This window comes from Callospermophilus lateralis, chromosome 8, assembly GCF_048772815.1.
Source record: "Callospermophilus lateralis isolate mCalLat2 chromosome 8, mCalLat2.hap1, whole genome shotgun sequence".
Lineage (NCBI taxonomy): Eukaryota > Metazoa > Chordata > Mammalia > Rodentia > Sciuridae > Callospermophilus > Callospermophilus lateralis.
The window spans coordinates 72966895-72972619 of record NC_135312.1 but is presented as its reverse complement, the minus strand read 5'-3'; the positions used below and the strand labels follow the sequence as shown (position 1 = coordinate 72972619).

Genomic DNA, 5725 nt, shown 5'->3' with positions numbered 1-5725 from the left:
GCTTATCTACGACCTAATACATTCTGCATATTATAAATAGAACATTCAAATGATGTACAGTAAATACAAATAAAGGTAATCTCTTCTTTTGCACCTTCTAGTTTTCCTCATAATAAAAGTGATTGACTTGACCAAGTGTGGTGGTGCATGCCTGGAATCCCAGTGGCTTAGGGGGCTGAGGCAGGAAAATCAAGAGTTAAAAACCAGCCTCAGGAAAAGTGGGGCACTTAGCAACTCAGTGAATCCCTGTATCTAAATAATGCAAAATAGAACTGGGGATGTGGGGAAAAATGTCATTGACTTTAGGCCACAGAAAGGTTGTGTCATTGAGAAAGATGTTAAAACTGAAAATTGAATCCTGGTAAAAGACCTGTAAATAACCTTCACACTAGACTTTTAGATATTGCCATATTTGTTTCAGTTATTTTCACCTGGTGGTCAAGCAATCACGAGGACTAGAGAGTCTGCAGGTGGAGTGGCTCATTAGCTGTGTAAAATCTGTCCTTAATTTAAAAAATTTTCTTGAAAGTCATAGTCTATAAAAACCAGCTCTAAGGTATTGTAGTAGTAGTTTCCCAAAGAGGAATTGTTTTTCTCATTTATGGCTGGAAAGTGAAATAACCTGTTTGTCAATGTTAAAAGCATTTCACAGTCTTTCTGAGGGACAAGAGGTTGAGAGTGCTGCAGAGCTGTGTGCTGGTTGCCACTCTCTTTCAGCTCTTCCTTCCTGATGAGGAACAAAGGCCATTAGAAGCTAACCTGCAGTAATGGCATTTCACAAACACTAATATCACTTTTTTGCCCTTAAAAACTATAAATTATAAATATAAGAATTGCATTTCTTATTTGTTCACCTTTCTATTTCCTATTAAATAACACAGCGCTGGCACAGAGCAAGGTCTCAGAAAATATATTAGATGTATACATTTAAGTATATCAGTTGTATATATTTGAACATATATGTGAAGGTTTTTTCTGTTTTTATTGTCCTGAATGTAATGAGTACCGGAGACTACATAGTGGGAAGGAGAGACCAAATATAGGAAGAATGGATTTAATCAGTGCATACTATTTTCATGTATTGAAATATCACTTTTACCTTCATTAAAATGTAAGGTTAATATATTAATTAGAAGTAAAATTTTCAACAAGTGAAAAAAAAATAGTTAACAGAAACTCACTCATGAGTAGAGAGGCATGGTATATACTTTTGTACCAGCTTCTGTTTGGCAATTTCTGACCTGTCATATTGACTATACTCAGATTTTTCACAATTTAATTATTTTGCTTTCTCATGGATTTAAAGAAAACAATCCTCTACCGTTTTCTAATCTGCTCTCCTTTTATATTGCATTTATCACATTTTAACACTTTAAATTAAAAAAATGTTTAAGTATAATTTTTCTTGTGTGTTTTAAAAATTACTTACCTCATCCATACTAACTTTCATTTTCAAAAAATAACGTGTATCTTTTTGTCTGTTTTGTTCCCTGATAAGGCAGTATCACATATTTAATCACAGTGTGCTTATTTAGTTCCTATCTATTGAAAACATATATGTGTCAACAGAAAGAAAAGTAAAACAAAAGTGGATGCCATGTTATATAGAAGTGATTTGAGAATTTAGCATAATGATTCTCTTTAAATATCAATAAAATGCAAAAAAAGAAATAGTTTAAAATAATGGAAGATATCATGAAGAAAAATTGACCCTGTTTAATTAATTAAACAGAACTTTGACATCATTTAATACACATTTTTTTAATCAGAAATTTATTTTTATTTGCCCTAGGTAGGCCTTGCAAAAACACCAAAAAATTTGCTCTCTAGAAATCTGTGTTGATAAATTTGAGCTATTCAAATATATATAACTAATATATTATCTGAGGCATTGTTCCGTGCCAGTCCTGTGTTAGTTGATAGAAAAACATAGATGATCCAAATGAGAAATGCAATTCTTATATCTATAAACTATAGTATTTAAAGGCAGAAAGTTATTGATATAATGTCCATGGAAATTCATATAAAATTATGACTGTTATATTTGTTTTCAAGGAAAATTTTATGTCATATGAGTATATACAATAATGTATAGATGTAAAAGAATTGAACTTTGTGTTATACAGTTTAATATTACATACTGATTTTTAAATAAATTAGGTATAAATTTTAAGAACTTAATATTTAATATTTAAAAGACAAGAAAATATATTAGTTCATATCATTTAAGAATTTTAATATGCAAAATAGTTACTCTTAGAATAATACTTTGTTACTGAAATGCCTTAACAAATGAAATATTGAGATCATTGATTTAAAATATAAAATATTCCAGATTTGATTTTTACAAAATAAACAACATATTTTTTTCCTTTAAAGAATCTATAAATAATCAACCTTTTTTAAACAGCAACAAAAAAAAACCCTTATTGAGTTACAAATTTTAAAATGGATCAGTTAATTTAAAAGTGGGACTATTGTAACCTTATTATCCTTAACCTTATTTTTTCAAAAATGCACTTTATTTCTGAAATAATATAACAAAATGTTCAACTATAAACTAACAAATAAAGGAGGGTTAATGCCCATGGTCCAATCCTTAACATGGACATCAAAATTATTTGCAGTAAGAAATAGGAAGAGCAAAGGAGAGTGCAAAACATGTATGAAAGTCTTCTATGGTAACTGACAGAATGAATCTTCAGCATGATAAACTGTACTCTTTGCAATAGTGGCCTTTTAAGATGTGCTAAATCAATTTTTACTAAGTAACCAAGGTGAAAACCATTTTTTTCTTATTCTGAACATAACAAAGGGTAAACACATCAACTCAAAATATAACATAATCTTAAGATACATAGTTTAAAATGATTCAGTTTAACTCATGTTTTCAGTTAGTTCAACAATCTCATTCATCATATGACAGAACAAGTCTGCAAATAAGGCTCAGAACAAAAATATCACTTATCACCCTCCATACAGAAAGACCACAGCTTTAGTGATTCCTACAATCCTTATATTTAATCCTTGGTCAATATAGATTTTCAAAGAAGATCAAATCATGAACTGTTTATAATAACTATTCTACATTAAGATGCTAACATTTTCTTTCCATTAACCCCACAGGATGTATGCTAATTTAAAAAATCTGACTTTTAAGAAAACTAGTTATTTGGCCTAGTTTAAAGCTAATTACAAAAGCCATTTCTTAATGGTCCAGATCCAATTCGTCAAACTCAACATAACTTCCACTGATGTCCACATTCATTACAAACAACAAATGTTGTCATTGGTTCATTTTACTTACACACATCATTACTGTGTGTAAAGGCAATTCTTCTTTTTAGATTTACCACATGTGAACAAGTCATTCTGAGTGTCACCGGTCTTGGCCATCACATGCTCTCTGATGGCTTCTTTGGTCAAGTATTTCTGCATATCTTTGAGCTCATTACTAGCCATTTCCTCTGCTGTCATCCTAGCAAATAAATCAGGAGGAATATTTCCACAGAGTACATTTTTCCTTAAATTTGGATATCTTTGCATCTTTAAGATTTGATATCATACTTCATACTCTGCTATTGTATTTCATGTCCATATTCCTTATTTTTTGATATATGTCTTCCTCAATCTGAGATCCTAGTTCTTCCTCATCAGATCCAATAAAAATGTAGTCATCTCCTGTTTGGAGAGCTGCAACAAGCACCTTCCTACATTTTAATGGCACAGAATCAGAAGTACTTGGTGCCTGAGGAAAAGATGAAATGTAAGCATTTGTCTCATCCTTGCTGCTGCTTACATTGCCACTAGAAATAGTTCTCTTGCTTCAGGGCTATTCTGTGAGGTAATTCCAAGTTCTTTTTTTTTCAGTGTCTTTATCAGTGGATGGTCAATCTAACAACTTTTTCCAGGCTTTGATGGGAGATTTTGCTAAAGATGTAACTTCATCTGTTTTCTACTTGAGAATAGCATTAACTGACATTTCAATACCAGTGGACTGTAATAATTCCAGGGTCATGGGAATATTCTTAAGCTCTTTCAGCACATACAATGCTCCAGCCACATTCTTCTTGTGCGCCATCTTGTCCATCTTCTTAGCAATATGAACCACCTCATGCTCCATGGCTCTGGCAGTTCTTCCCCAAGCCCAGACCTCTGTGGATGGAAGCAGGCAAAGCTGGTGCTGAGGAGACAGAGGAGAGGAGCTCCATGCTCAGCAAACCCCACCACAGCAGGCTGGGCCAAGGCCCTTCCTCACACACCAGGCCAAAGGCAGCAGCTCCTCCCCCAAAGACAGCACTGGTTGAACTCAATAATCAAACTTTTGAAAAAGGCATTGCTATTCAACTTTGTATGACCATGATCAAAGTACATGATAAGAGCAACTTAGAAAAGATTTATTTGACTCTAAGATTTAGGATTTAGCCCCTGGTTGACTTATTCCAGAGAAGAAACATCATGGTGGAAAGGAATGGTCAAAAAAAAAAAGCTGTTCATATCATGGCAGCCAGGAAACAGAGGGAGAGAGGCAAGGGATGGTATAGTACTCTCAATCATGGCCTCAGTGACATATTTTCTCTAGAAATGCCCCACTTGCCTACAGTTACCACATAGTTTTTTTAAAAATTATTAATCCATCAAATTGCTTAATTCTATGATGAGAATATATCCCTCAGAATTCAATTGTTTTCTAAAGACCAGGCTAAACCTTGATGCTTTTCAACACATGAGAATTGTGTGGAACATTTTTGAATGTATTCCATATCTAAAACCTAATGGTGGTTTCTGAGATTGTGGCTCAGTGGCAGAGTGCTTTCCTAGCATGTATGAGGCACTGGGATTGATTCTCAGCACCACATAAAAATAAAAATAATATATAAAAAGTTTCAATCAACAACTACAAAAATTGTTTTAAAAAATAAAACCTAATGAGCATGGAAGGATAGAGATATTTATCAGTGGCTATGAAGCTTGGGTATCCAAATAGTCATTCCATCTTCCAGTGACACAGAGGATCTGTACTCAAAAGGCAATGTTAAGTTTTCCTAGTGTAAGTGTAATTTGCAGCAAGTTTGGGGCATACATTTTTTTTAAAAAAGGAATATAGAGAAAAAATATATTTTTTGCTTTTCTATTCCATTTTTATTTGTTCTTTTAGTTATACATTACAGTTGAATAAATTTTGGCAAATTACACATACATAGAGTATATCTTATTCCATTAGGATCTCACTCTTCTTGTTGTGCATAATACAAAGTTACCCTGGTCGTGTATTCAAATACAAGTCTAAGAATCTTATGTCTGATTCATTCTACAATATTTTCAATTTCCCTTCTAGGTACCTTCCCTTTGTCTAATCCAATGGATTTCTATTATTCTTCACCTCAAAATCCCTGTTTGGGGTTAGGGCCCACAAATTAGAGAAAACATTCAACTTTTGGATTTGGGGGATTGACTTATTTTCCTTAGCATGATATTCTCGAGTTTCATCCATTTGTTTGGAAATGCCATAATTTCATTTATCTTTATGGCTGAGTAATATTCCACTGTGTATACATACCACATGTTCTTTATCCATTCTTCCATTGAAGGACACCTAGGTTGTTTCTATAGCTTTGCTATTTGAGTTGACTGCTATAAACATTGATGTGGTTGTGTCACTGAATCTTCATTCTGATTTCCATAGTGGTTGCATCAATTTGCATTACCAGTGACAATGTATGAG

General features: G+C 33.0%; 1 pseudogene; it reads right to left on the bottom strand.

The window, feature by feature from the left end:
* Positions 1-3236: 3236 nt before the first annotated feature.
* On the bottom strand, positions 3237-4123 carry LOC143406230 (transcription elongation factor A protein 1 pseudogene; annotated as a pseudogene).
* Between the last annotated feature and the right edge of the window lie 1602 nt (positions 4124-5725).